Source organism: Nycticebus coucang, chromosome 14 (genome assembly GCF_027406575.1).
Source record: "Nycticebus coucang isolate mNycCou1 chromosome 14, mNycCou1.pri, whole genome shotgun sequence".
Classification (NCBI taxonomy): Eukaryota; Metazoa; Chordata; class Mammalia; order Primates; family Lorisidae; genus Nycticebus; species Nycticebus coucang.
In genome coordinates this window covers 10141532-10155981 of record NC_069793.1, presented here as the reverse complement: position 1 = coordinate 10155981, position 14450 = coordinate 10141532, and the positions used below count along the sequence as shown (strand labels likewise).

General features: G+C 41.9%; 1 pseudogene; it reads left to right on the top strand.

The window, feature by feature from the left end:
* The first annotated feature begins 236 nt into the window (after positions 1 to 236).
* On the top strand, positions 237 to 1429 carry LOC128565625 (B-cell CLL/lymphoma 7 protein family member A-like; annotated as a pseudogene).
* Positions 1430 to 14450: the final 13021 nt, after the last annotated feature.

Sequence of the window (14450 nt, the reverse complement as noted above, 5' to 3'; positions counted from 1 at the left end):
AACGCAGGCAGACTTTATTATTTTTTGCATTTAAGCTCTCACCAGACTACCACCAAAAAGACTCAGATGCCTGTAAAAGCATATAAAAGAAGATGAAATATGGAAAGTTGGGTGAGTGTGTGTGTGAGTGTCTGTGTGTGTGAGGGAGTGAGCCTGCAGAGGCTAGTGTGGCCATGGCAGAGCATGAACAGGACCTGGCCAGCAAGCTCCCCAACCTCTCTTTCTTCGCTAGAACCATGTTGGGCATGTAGATTCGAGCTGAGACCAGGAACCAGGCCAAAGATATTATGAAGAGGGTCATGGCGACTATTCAGAAAGTGTGCAAATGGGATAAGAAATGGGTGACTGTTGGTGACACTGATACAGGATGGGTGGCGCCCCAAGGGAGGACCTGCCACCTCTGCCCTGGCAGTGTTGGTGTTGGTGTTGCAGCAGAGGAACCAGAGGGTTGGAGGCTGGGGGAGGCCCAGCAGGGGCTCCAATATCCAGAGGGGCCAGGCAACTGCTGGGGAGACTCCAGCACCTTAGTGTCTCCTCGCCCCTCTTGTAGCTGAACAGGGACCTCCCCACCCCATTTCCTAGGCCTGCTCAATTTCATATGAGTTTCCTAGGCCTTGTCAATTTCATGTAGGTTTCCTAGGCCTAAGAACAAAAGGGATTGCATCTATTCATTTGTTACCAATTCCTGGACAAATGTAACTACAGAGGACCCATTCCACTATATATACCCCTGGACAAAGAACCCAGGCAGAGAGAGAATTTTCTTCACACTTGGGTTGTTTTCTCTGGTAGGAGCTTTGGTGTTTTCTTCAATGTATTCTTTTCTGTAAAATAAATCCTGTCTTACCACTGATCTGTGGTCTGTGGGTTCATTCTTTCACTGAGATTAAGGACCTACTGAAGATGAAATTCCAGTATCAACACGTCCCCATGAATCTACAAGTGCGTCTCTGTGACAGAGCCAAAGTTTGACGATAAAAACAAGAGTAAGAAAAAAGGCAAAGTGAGAAGTTTGACTCCAAGATGACCACTCCAGAAAACAGCTCCTCCCCAGGGATGATCGACAAGGATGATGACAGCTGCATCTGGAGCTCCATAGCAGATGCCTCCCAGATCAAGCAGAACAGCAGCAACTCCAGCCCCTCCCTGAGCCCCTCTGCTATGCCAGATGAAAAGTGCCAGAGCCAAGGTGGATGAAGCTCAGGCGGATGGGAGGGAGCACCCCAGGGCTGTAGATGCTTCTGATGAGCAGAATTCATAGTCTTCAATGGAACACTTGATGAACAATACAGAAAAAGTAGAACAGCAGCTGTCTGGAGACTCAGGTTTAGCGGCAGAGACGTCAGCAATCTCTCAGGATTTGGAAGGAGTGCCCCCCTCTAAAAAGATGAAACTGGAGGCCTCTCAACAAAATTCTGAAGAGATGTAGACAATAAGGGAAACCCTCTGATTCATCTTTTATGGAAGGTACATCAGCAATTAATTCTAGAGCAACTTTGCCCTAGCAACTCCTCATGAGTACAAACAGAACTACTAACGTTTCAAGTTTACCAGGTGCAAATCTAAGAAAACCTAGAACAGCATAACTTTTCAGACACTGAAGAACCTGCCATGAAGCAAAATACTTCAACTTTTAAGCCACTGTCCTTGGGGAGGCAGGTCCTCCCAAGCCCTGGGTGAAGTACATACTAGCCTTCAAGGCCTGAGGAGTCACAGGTATGGGGCATTGTCCCCAAGGATGGCCTCTTCGGTCCAGGTTGGGCATGCCCTCACTTCCTCTGGGGCTTTGAGGCTGGTTGTGTCCAAGGCCATGGTGGCCCAGATGGACAGGCCTTATATTTTTCTGACACTTCCAGTCTTGTTGCCCCCACTCCCATCTCTACCACTGGTTTCTCGCAGAAGTCCAAAGATGAAATGGCATCTCTGGCTGACTGCAAGATGCTAACAGGGCCGGGGAGGTGAGAAGCAGGAGGTAGGAATAATTGGTGCTGAGCTTTTCTCTCATAGGATGTTGATTGGATTTCAAATCCACAGCAACCTGCTTCCCTCTTGCCTCCTCCTGCACCCTGGCCTGTGCCTTGGAGAGGCAAAATTGCAGCTGATCAAAATCCACTCGCTTCTGCATGCTCTGACTTTGAAAGCCAACAGTCCCACCATGCTTCATCTCCAGAATGTGCTGTGGGTCCCCATAGGGGGAACAAGCCTTGGCGGGTATGCTCCCCAGCCTCTCTCTGGGGAGCAAGAGAGTTGGGCCTTGAAGGCCAGAAACAAGGCACCAAGGAATTAGAAAGATTTGCACATCCACCTCGAAAGAGATGAACTCTGCCCTCCATCCTCACCTGCCCTGGGACCACTTTCTCTCACTAAACAGAGATGCCCCCTTTGACAAAATACCTAATCATTTGGTTCTGAGGCCTGGTTGGTTCTTAGTACATGGGCTTCTCAGGCCTTCAGGCTTTTCCCAAGCTTTCGTTACTGCACTGGCATTCTAACTCCCTTTGAGTTGTATATTATGGGGGTTGGGTCGGGGTATCTTGGGGTTTTGTTGTGGGTTTTTTCTTTTCTTTTCTTTCTTTCTTTTTTGACTAATCGGTGCATATTCAGGAACCATGTTTGACATGTGGGTTTTTCTCCTGACCACCAGGGGAAATGTCTGCCAGATTCTATTTTCTAAGCATTTCTGAAGGTGAGGCTCTTACTTTTTTTTTTCTTAAAGGGATCCTATCTATTTCCTGCACTTCAAGCAAAACCATGTGTTCCTGAATTTCAGATACCTCATGCAAAATGTCTCCTGAAATAAGTTGGAGAAAAAAAAAACTTTGAGAATCTTAATGTTGAAGTTAGTAATGCCAAAATGTTTCTGTCTTCAAACAAACAAACAAAAAATCCTGTGCTTAACCAATTTTGCTCCGCAGGCAATTAGTTTTGTTGGAAACTGCGTTCTGCATCTGCTGCAGAAGTAACCAGATGGGCTACCTCTCAGCGCATCTCCTGGAGCTTTCCTTCCAGATCCTGTAGAGTCCGAGTAACGATTTTCTTTGCAGGGAAATTCCATTTTGATGAAAGATGAATTTGGATAATTGTGTCCTTTTCTTTCTTGGGAAATGAGAAATTACAACCAAGACTGCTGAAGGAGAATCAAACATGCATCTACAGACACGGAAGGGTGAGGGTCACCTGTACCCCTTGCATGCTCAGGCCTCTCTAGACAGGCATAGGGAGTTGACATGGTTGAGGATGAAGACGATGCCCACAGTACAAAGGCTGTCACTAGTTTTTCTCTGAGGTACCTGAAAGTAGGAATGGGTCAGCAGCTAGGACTACCAGGGCCCTGCCACTACCTTTGCCCAGGCAAAGCTCTTACACCCCTGCATTCCACCTGGCCAAAAGGGCCTTCTATGCAAGATGATGAGACTATAAAATCCGATGTGCTTCCTTTCCTGACACGGTCCTTGCTTCACAGCCACTGCCCTCCACCCACCCTGCACCTCTTCCCCTTGTCCTCCCCCAGTTCAGAATCTAAGACCTTTGGTTGCCAGCCAGGGCCAGAGATGCTAGGTGAAAGCCTTCCATGGATAAATAGGTCCCATGGCCTAAAGGGCTCCCAGGGCAAACTTAATTCCCCCCAAACTTGAAGTCAGGGAGGCTGTGGCTACACATTCTACAAAGTGCTGGCACTTACACCCACAACCCAGAAGGCTGCTGACCGATTAATACAGGGTGATGACCTCCTTTTATCAAACTATGTCATGGTTTGGAATGTTCATATTGCTAAAGGACTTGGTTAGAAACATAAAGACTTTTTTTCACCATTGCCTATTTTTTTTGGGGGGGGGGGTTTGTTTTACAGCAGTATAATTTTTCTTTTTGCTTTTTCTTAGCAGGATAGTTTTTCACTTATTCCATCAGTAGGTGTGGTTTATACAATGTACAATGGTTCCATTTCAGAAAATAAAAAGAAGTGCAAATCATGAAGAAAAAAAGAAATATGGGAAGTTGTAAAAAACACTTATTATACAAAAGATTTAAAAACTCCATCTTTCTTGATGGCTGAATAGTATTCCATGGCATACATATACCACAGTTTATTTATCCATTCATAGGTTGATGGGAGTTAGGTTGTTTCCACCTCTTTGTGATTGTGAATTGAGATGCTATAAATATTTATTTGCAAATGTCTTTATAATAAACTTTTATTTTCTTCTGGGTTGATACCTAGTATAGGATTGCAGGATCAAATGGAAGGTTTACTGTTAGTTCTTTGAGAATTCTCCATACTTCTTTCAAAAAGGCTGTATTAGTTTGCAATCCCACCATGTATAAGTGTTTGCTTCTCTTTGCACCCACAATATAACATCCTACTAAGTATCATGAGAATGGAAAAGCAAGCAGTGAATGTATGGTGCCGAGGGTGCGGCACTCAATGTTAATATGAAACTAGTAGATGAACAACTACACACCCATATAAGAGAAAAAATACATTTAAATTCAAAAGGGGGAGCAGTGCCTGTGGCTCAGTGGGTAGGGTGCTGGCCCCATATACCGAGGGCTGCGGGTTCAAACCTGGCCCCAGCTAAACTGCAACAAAAAAATAGCCGGGCATTGTGGCGGGTGCCTGTAGTCCCAGCTACTTGGGAGGTTGAGGCAAGAGAATCGCCTAAGCCCAGGAGTTTGAGGTTGCTGTGAGCTGTGTGACGCACGGCACTCTACCGAGGGCGATAAAGTGAGACTCTGTCTCTACAATAAAAATAAAAATAAATAAATTAAAAAGGGGGAAAGTATGGGGGGAGGGAGTTTGGTAAGCTCTCATCTGTCCAGTACAATGTAGGGGTATATGGCACACTACCTGGGTGAAGGCCTCAACTGCAACTTGGACTTTACCTAACAAATGCAAACAATGTAACCTAACCATGTGTTGTATTTAGAGACTAAAGTTTGAAATCAAGAAATTTGAACATAGGACTCTGCACTCTGAAGGTAAAGGCTAAACTTATTTGAATGGAAGAGAGGAAAGACAGTAAACCAAACTTGTAGATTGACCTCAAAACAGCCACTCTGAGCTGTGTCTTCAGTTTAGGCTTTAGGAAATGAGTTTCAGCTCAAATAGAATATAATTTAGCCACTGTTTTCCTCAGTGCAGGAACTGACAGAAAGTTCACAGAGGAGATGATGACATGAGAAAAAGCATAAGAAACAAACAAACAAAATAAACAAAAGGAAAGGCAATTATTTACATATGTGTCATGGTTGGCAGGATGAGTACCAAGTCTAAGTCCACTTTGATAAATTACCTGAGTTGATTCTGAATTCCTGGTAGTATTACCAAATAAGTAAACTTTAGGTTAGACAGCTATTCTGTGCCATTTATTGCTTTAGTAGTATGTTAGAGTTATTATAATTCCTTTTTTTTTTTTTTTTTGAGACAGAGCCTCAAGCTGTTTCCCTGGGTAGAGTGCTGTGGCATCACAGCTCACCGCAACCTCTAACTCCTGGGCTGAAGCGATTCTCTTGCCTCAGCCTCCCAAGTAGCTGGGACTACAAGTGCCCACCACAATGCCTGGCTATTTTTTGTTTGCAGTTGTCATTGTTGTTTGGCGGGCCGGGCTGGATTCAAACCGACCAGCTCTGGTGTATGTGGCTGCTGCCTTAGCTGCTTGAGCTACAGGCGCCAAGCCTTGAGTTATTATAATTCTTATTTGGTTTTTATTTTTTATAATTTATTTTATTATAATTCTATTTTGGCTTTAGCAGTATATTAGAGTTATTATAATTCTTATTTGAGGCCTTCAGCCAGGTAGTGTGCCTTACACCCCTACATTCCAAATGTGCAACATATGGTTTATTACTAAATTTTATGATACAACCCAGAATAAAACAAAATGCCTTTTTTTTTTTTTGTAGAGACAGAATCTCACTTTATGGCCCTCAGTAGAGTGCTGTGGCCTCACAGCTCACAGCAACCTCCAACTCCTGGGCTTAAGAGATTCTCTTGTCTCAGCCTCCCAAGTAGCTGGGACTACAGGCACCCGCCACAATGCCCAGCTATTTTTTGTTGCAGTTTGGCTGGGGCCGGGTTTGAACCCACTACCCTCGGTATATGGGGCCAGTGCTCTACCCACTGAACCACAGGTGCCGCCCCAAAACGAAATGCTTTTTAAAAAGTATCTGTGAAACAGGATATGATGAAGAGATAATCATTGGAAATACGAGAAATGGAAAATGATAAGTATAATGAAAATCTATATATTCTAAATAAATTGCCATGGTGGTGGTTACCCTGGGTTCAGAGGAGATAAATAGGTATTGCACAGGGAGTTTTTAGAAAGATGGTCTAATGGGGGATACATGACATTACGCTTCTGTTAAAACCCATAAAAGTGTACAACAAAAACAGAGTGCCCTAGCTCAGCACCTGCAGCTCAGTGAGTAGGGTGCCAGCCACATACACCAAGGCTGGCGGGTTCAAGCCCAGAGGGGTCTGCTAAACAACAACGACAATTGCAACCAAAAAATAGCTGGGTGTTGTGGCGAGCACCTGTAATCCCAGCTACTCAGGAGGCTGAGGCAAAAGAATTGCTTAAGTCCAAGAGTTTGAGGTTGCTGTGAGCTGTGACGCCACAGCACTCTACGGAGAGCAACATAGTGAGATTCTGTCAAAAAAAAAAAAAAAAATCAATGTGCCCTAATGTAAACTATAGACTTTGGTCAATGATGTGTCAATACTGGTCTATCAATTGTAACTAGTCTACCACACTACTGCAAGATGTTAATAATATGGTAAACATTGTAAGGGGAGTATGGAGGACTCTCTGTATTTTGTATTCAGTATCTGTAAATCTAAAATTGCTATGAAGAGAGTGGAGCATGATGGCAGATGGGAAGAACGTTTAGCTGAGCTTTCCTAGAGCAAAAGGGCAGAGGGAAAGGGCTGGATTAGTTCTGCTGTGGAATTTTGACGTACAGCAATGGTTTGGAGTGTGCAGCGTGGAGGTGGACAGCTGGATTTGGCCAGAGCTGCGGAGAGCTAACACACTTGGGCAAGATTCTGCGGGCACGCCCAGGCGGAGGCGGTGGTGGCGGGGGCCACAGCAGTGGCGGGAGGTCCCAGAAGTAATTTCCCTCAGTTTGCTGTTCTCGCGGGAAGCTAGGTCTCCCAAGCGGAATTTGGTGGCTAGATTGGAGTGCTAGTTGGAATGGCTTTGCCCCAGTTTGGTAACCGGTGAAACATCCATAGGGGGACAGTTTCCAGTCAGAGGGAAGCCCCCATGGTAAAGGGCTCCAGTAGCCTGTGTAGGCGGGCCTCTTTATATATTGCTCTAATTTGATTTTTCACGGTGCCTGCATTTTTCTTTTGATCCCTCCTCATGTGTGTTTTCTTCTTGTTCACTTCCTTGTGCACCTTGTGTACTGGGGGCCTAAAGCGCCATGTCTGAATTCTGTCTGCGGGAAGCAGATCTTTACTTGTGTCAGGCTCAGGGACTCTGAAAAGATTGGAGAAATGTAATTTGGGGGCCAGTACGGGGTGCTGAATGGAGTGGTCCTACTGCAGTTTGGCAGTGGGGGAAACATCCGTGTGGGGGAAAGTTCCTGGTCTGGGATATGCCATTGTGGAGACCAGCATTAGAAGCCTGTGCAGATGGGCCTCTTGCTGGGGGCCTAAGGCCAGCGTCTCAGTTCCACCTGTGGGGAGCCGTTTTTCACTTGGGACAGGCCCAGGGACCCCCGCTCTCCATGGGAATAGTGGCAGGAGTAAACTGTGATACCTGTCTCTGAAGAATTGTTAAGAACTGTGGAATCCCAGATCGGGGGGCCTGAGTGCTGAGGTGAATGCGCGACCACCAGGAACGAGTAAGCTGGAGAACTGCTCTAAGCCTGGGAACCAGAGAGGGGGTAACAGCTGTGTTGTTTGTCCCCCAAATTCACAGCGCTACCTGGTGACCAGCTATATTGCAGCCTAAGTATCCCTACGTCATATATGTGTATATAAATTTCTTTTGGTTGTTGTTGCTTTTTTTTTCTCTTCTTTTTATTTTAGCTTTTATAATAATAGTTATTATTGTTATTATTATTATTTCTCTTCCTTCCTTCCTCAGTTGGTTGCTGAGATTCCTTACATCAGGCTATCTTTGCATTTTTTTCTCTTAACTTGTTTCAATGTGTTTTACTTTTTGCTAAGCTGTATGGTTGGATCTTCTCCTATCTTCCATTTTTATATTCAACAAGAGCAAGGACATCTGTATTTTTTTTTTTTTTTTGGTTGTAGAATTTTAGCTTGTATTATTCTTTCACCCTAGTATACTCCTCTGCATTCTCTCAGTTTACAGAGACTCTTCCACTCATCTCATCTGTCCCATATAAAGTGCTTCAGCATGGGCTAAGATAATCCCCCCACACTGTTTTTTGTTTTTTCTTTCTCTTTTTCTTGGTTTGTTGCCTTTCTTCTTTCCTTCTTTATCTGTCCTCCCTCCGTCTCCTTAATTTGATTCAATGTTATGTTTAATTTTCCTTTATCTATGTTTATATATATATATTCTTCTTTTTTCTTTTCTTCCTTTTTCCAGCCTTTCTTTGCTGAGGGCAGGTGTGACACAGCGGTGGTCTGGCAGATAGACCACAGCAGTAGCCTGGCTCAAAAAGGCCAAGAGAACTTTCTACTCTTGGGCCCAGGAAGAAAAGTAGTAGGAAGATCATACTGAAGAACTTTCTACTTTTCTTCCTTTTTTAACATTTTTCATTCAATTTTTCCTTCTTGGCTTTTGTATTTGCGCTTTTTCTTCTCTTCCTATTTCTTGGCAGAGGAAGAGTCTGGCTGTGGACAGACAAGTAAGGAGAGCCTAATTTTGAGAAACCCACCCAGCTCAGCTCCTCAAAACCCTTGAGCTATAGACGTGGCCTTAGCACTGTGCTGAACAATAACATCTCTTCTATCATTCTCAACCTCCCTTCCTGTCCTCCATCTCACCTGTTCTTCAATTTTCTTCTGTTAATCTCCTTCCCCCGCTTTTGCTTTTCTTTCTGTTCTCTTTCTTTTGCTTTCCTCCTACACTTCCCCACTTTTCATTTTAATTTTTTATCTTCTTCTTTTTCTTCTTTCCTCTCGCTTCTCTTTGCTTGATATCAGTAACCCTTCTCTGCCTTCTGACTCCATACCAAGAGGCCTGTTCCTCACCTAAACTCTGAAGCAAAGGAGGAAGCGAGAAGGAAAAAGGTGCACAAGGAAGTGAACAAGAAGAAAACACACATGAGGAGGGATCAAAAGAAAAATGCAGGCACCGTGAATAATCAAATTAGAGCAACTCCTCCAGTGATCATGAAGCATTTTTTAAAGAAGACTCCTCCTATAAAGAATTAATGGATTTGACAGAAAGGGAATTTAAAATATGGATGATTAAAACGATAAAGGAATTGGAAGAGAAAATAGAAAGACAGAACCAAAAGTCAGATGAGAGATATGTAGGATTGACACCCCCAATAGACCCTATCTGTCACTAACCATTTTTATATCTTGCTTAATTTTTTTGCACACTACTTAGCACCACCAACCATATGTTTGCTTATTTTCTATTTCCCCATGACATAAATACAAATAACACAGTCTGCTTTGCTCATATTGCATAATCAGGATCTTGAAGATTCCTTGGAACAAGAATCTGCTAAGTGTCAAATTAATAATAGTGGAACACTGAATAAAAGAAACAAGAGACAGTCCAATGTATTGGTGTCTAATGATAAAAACCACACTGCTTTTGTATTCATTGAGAGAATTTAAAATGGAGAAATGATTTATAAAGGTTCAAACAGGAATGGTAAGATAATTGAGACATCATTAGTAGACTAAGGTGCTCCCATAAGAACTGTGGAGAATGAATCCAGGAGTTGGTACTCCCTGAAGTCAGGAGCTGGGGTCACCAAGAGGAATCTAGAAGGAATGGGCTAGATTCTGGGAGCTAGAACAGCAGAGGAAACACTGTCATGGAGGAAGGTGCTGCTTGAAACACCTTCAGTGGAGTGTTCTTCCCTCCTTTTGCTGTCCAATATCCACCATCTCCTTTTGGTTGAATCTAACTGCAATCTACTTGACAAGGAAACCTGGAAATACAGGTGTGATAGTTAATTACAGGTGTCAACTTGACCAGATTAAAGAAAACCAAGAGTGAGGGCACATGCAGAAGAGATGAGTGTGTGAGTCTGAAAGGCCTAGGTGGGGAAGATTTACCCTCAGTGTGGGTGGGGACCTTCTAGTCATCTGGGGGCCCTTTAGAACAGAAAAAGAGAAAAGGCTAGTTTGTCTCTCTCTCTCTATTGGGATACAATTTTCTTCTCCTTAATTGAACATCAGAACTCCAAAGTCTCTGTAAGTTAAACTCTAAAATTCATACCACCAGATCCCTTGGTTCTCAGGCATTCAGCTTCAAAATGAGAGTTACTCCGTGGTCTTTCCTGGCTGTGAGGCCTTTTTGTTTTTGAGAATCTCCATTCTATATCTCACGGTGGCTGTCCTAATTTACATTCCAATCAATATTGTAGAAGAATTTCCTTTTCACTATATCCTCAGAAATACCTGTTGCTTTTTGGCTTTTCAGTAATAACTCTTGTGACTGGGGTAGGATGACACCTATTTGTGGTTTTGATGTTTACTGATTAATTTGAAGGGAAGATTTTTTAATGTATCTGTTGGCCATTTATGTATCTTTTTTTTTGCAATTTTTGGCCAGGGGCTGGGTTTGAACCCACCACCTCTGGTATATGGGGCCAGCATCCTACCCCTTTGAGCCACAGGCGCCGCCCCATTTATGTGTCTTTTTTAGAGAAATGTCTGTTTCTAGCTTTCCCCCACTTTTCAATGTATCTTTTGTCTGTTTTTCATTATTGAATTGTTGTTTTTTGTACGTTACACATATTTGTCCCATTTCAGATGAAAAACTTGCAAATATGTTCTCTCATTCAACAGGTTGTCTATTTACTGTTAGGTATTGCCTTTGTTATGGTGAAGCTTTTTCATTTACCACAGTCCCATTTATTTATTTTCATTATACATTGTGAAAATACCCAAAGAAGTAGCAATAAGACCATCAAAACCACAAATAGGTATCACCCTACCCCCACGTAAAAGCACAGGTATATATTTGTTTACCTGTGCTTTTGAAGTCTTATCCAGAAACTCTTTGACTAGAGCAATGGTTCTCAACCTTCCTAGTGCTGCGACCCTTCAATACAGTTCCTCATGTTGTGGTGACCTCCAACCATAAAATTATTTTTGTTGCTACTTCATAACTATAATTTTGCTACTGTTATGAATCATAATGTAAATATCTGATATGCAGGATGTATTTAGGCAACCCCTGTGAAACGGTCGTTCAACCACCAAAGGGGTCGTGACCCACAGGTTGAGAACTGCTGGACTAGACCGATGTCCTGAATTGTTTCCCCCATGTTTCCTTCTGAACTTTAGAGTTTTATATTTAATGTTTCAGTCCTTACTCCGTCTGGACTTAATTTTTGTATGTGGAAGAAATCATATGGAATTTTAGCATAAGGAGTAAAGTTGTCTGCAGCAGATGATGAAGCCATCTTCACTGGTGAGAATTTGGGCCAGAGGGATGAGGTCTAGGATGTGGCATTGAAGTCTCCTTTTCAGATGGGTACCCTCTTGAGTAGATGTGGGCCTCAGCATTTATCATGTTTGGCTGAAACAATGGTCTAGTGGATGTTTAAGTCTCTAGTTGTAAATCAATGAAAATACCCAAAGAAGTAGCAATAAGACCAACGATGAACAGAATCAACTATGGCAGCACCAGGCATAGTTTTGTATTATGTGAAGGTTTGGATTCAGTGGGTTCCATAACCAATGAACAGCTGCCTGGAATGTGGAACAATCTAAGGTGAGTGAGTTGCAGGAATATATGTGTCCTAAATCTGGCCTCTAGCTTTTATAAGATGGAGCTAATATTTAAAATTTATTAAAAAAAATTTAAGCCTGGGGATAGGTAGAAAATTCTAGAGTAAATCCAACTTAGTCTTCTTGAGTACTTGTGGTATTTTTTTTTCCATTCTTGCAATAGTTCACTTATGAAAATGGTCTCTAGTTCTGTCTAGGTTGTACCAAAGATACTAGATGTTAGATGAATGGAAGCTCCTTAGTTGCACAGGTAAATAGATACTTAAATATAGAAATTTCCTTTGTGTTTCATTGAAACATGAAAAATGCTGCCTAGCTATAATTTGAAGAAAAGCACATCTGCTCCAAATTAGTGTGGACATGTGGTTCTTGCTTCTTCTGTCACATTTGTCAGAACAGAAAGTTCTTTGAGTCAATGAACGTTAGTTGTCATTGGAGTATCTCTACAGTAGTGTAGGATTCACTTGTAAGTGATGTTTTTTACCCTAGAATGTTAGACTGAACTCACAAAGAACTATTGCCAAGTCCACAGCACAAGCTACTTTCCGAAGTCCTTTTCTGTTAGATAACATAGGATGGTTCTTTTCATTCAGAAAGACTTCAGAACTGGTTCTGAGCTCAAAAAATTGCAATAAAATTTTACCATGCTTTATCTTCGGATTAGCAAGAATTGACTCTTAAGGGGAGAAAAATCACTGAAGAATTAGGTAAATAGCACTATATATCTACTAAAGAAAATTTGTAGTGAGAACACTACAAAATTGTAGTGTTAAATAAAAGATTAAAAGACCACCAAAGTTAAGAAAAACAGCACAGTATACCACAGGGCAAGATAGATTCATTGGTGAATTCTAGAATACATTTTAAGAAGAAACAAAGAAATGATTTTAATTCCAAATAAATACTGTCAAGGTAGAAGATCCTTTGAAACTAATTTTTTTTAACATTTTATCTGTATTTATTCTGTCAGATTTTTTTTTAAATTAAATCATACCTGTGAACATTAATGTGATCATGGGGCACCATACACTGGTTTTATAGACCTTTTGACACATTTTCATCACACTGGTTAACATAGCCTTCCTGGCATTTTCTCAGTTATTGTGTTAAGACATTTATATTCTACATTTACTAAGTTTCACAAGTACCCTTGTAAGATGCACTGCAGGTGTAATCCCACCAATCACCCTCTCTCTGCCTATCCTCCCCCCTCCCTTCCCTCCCTCTCTGCCTTCCCCCTATTCTTAAGTTATAACTGGGTTATAGCTTTCATATGAAAGCCATAAATTAGTTTCATAGTAGGGCTGAGTACATTGGATACTTTTTCTTCCATTCTGGAGATACTTTACTAAGAAGAATATGTTCCAGCTCCATCCATGTAAACATGAAAGAGATAAGGTCTCCATCTTTCTTTAAAGCTGCATAATATTCCATGGTATAAATGTACCACAATTTGCTAGTCCATTCGTGGGTCGATGGGCACTTGGGCTTTTTCCATGACTTAACAATTATGAATTGGGCTGCAATAAACATTCTGGTACAAATACCTTCGTAATAATGTGATTTTTGGTCTTCTGGGTATAAACCTAGTAAAGGAATTATAGGATCGAATGGCAGGTCTATTTTTAGTCTCTAAGTATTCTCCAAACATCCTTCCAGAAGGAACATATTAGTGTGCATTCCCACCAGCAGTGTAGAAGTATGCCCTTTTCTCCACATCCACGCCAATATCTCTGGTTTTGGGATTTTGTTATGTGGGCTACTCTTACTGGGGTTAGGTGACATCTCAAAGTAGTTCTGATTTGCATTTCTCTGATGATTAAGGATGATGAGCTTTTTTTCATGTGTTTGTAGATCATGCGTCGGTCTTCTTTAGAGAAGTTTCTCTTCAAGTCCCTTGCCCACCCTGAGATGGGATCACGTGTTCTTTTCTTGCTAATACATTTGAGTTCTCTGTGGATTCTGGTTATTAGACCTTTATCGGAGGTATAACCTGCAAATATTTTCTCCCATTCTGAGGGCTGTCTGCTTGCTTTACTTACTATGTTCTTGGCTGTGCAGAAGGTTTTTAGTTTGATCAGGTCCCAGTAGTGTATTTTTGATACTGCTTCAATTGCCTGGGGAGTCCTCCTCATAAAACATTCACCCAGGCCGATTCCTTCAAGAGTTTTACCTGTACTTTCTTCAAGTATTTTTATAGTTTCATGTTTTAAGTTTAAATCTTTAATCCAGTGAGAGTCTATCTTAGTTAATGGTGAAAGGTGTGGGTCCAGTTTCAATCTTCTACAGGTTGCCAGACAGTTCACCCAGCACCATTTGTTAAATAGGGAATCTTTTCCCCACTGAATGTTTTTAATTGGCTTGTCAAAGATCAAATAATGGTAAGTAGCTGGATTCATCTCTTGGTTCTCTATTGTTCCAGACATCTACTACTATGTTTTTGTGCCAGTACCATGCTGTTTTGATCACTATTGATTTATACTACAGTCTCAGGTCTGGTAGAGTGATTTCTCCTGCTGTGTTTTTATTTCTGAGTAATGTTTTGGCTATT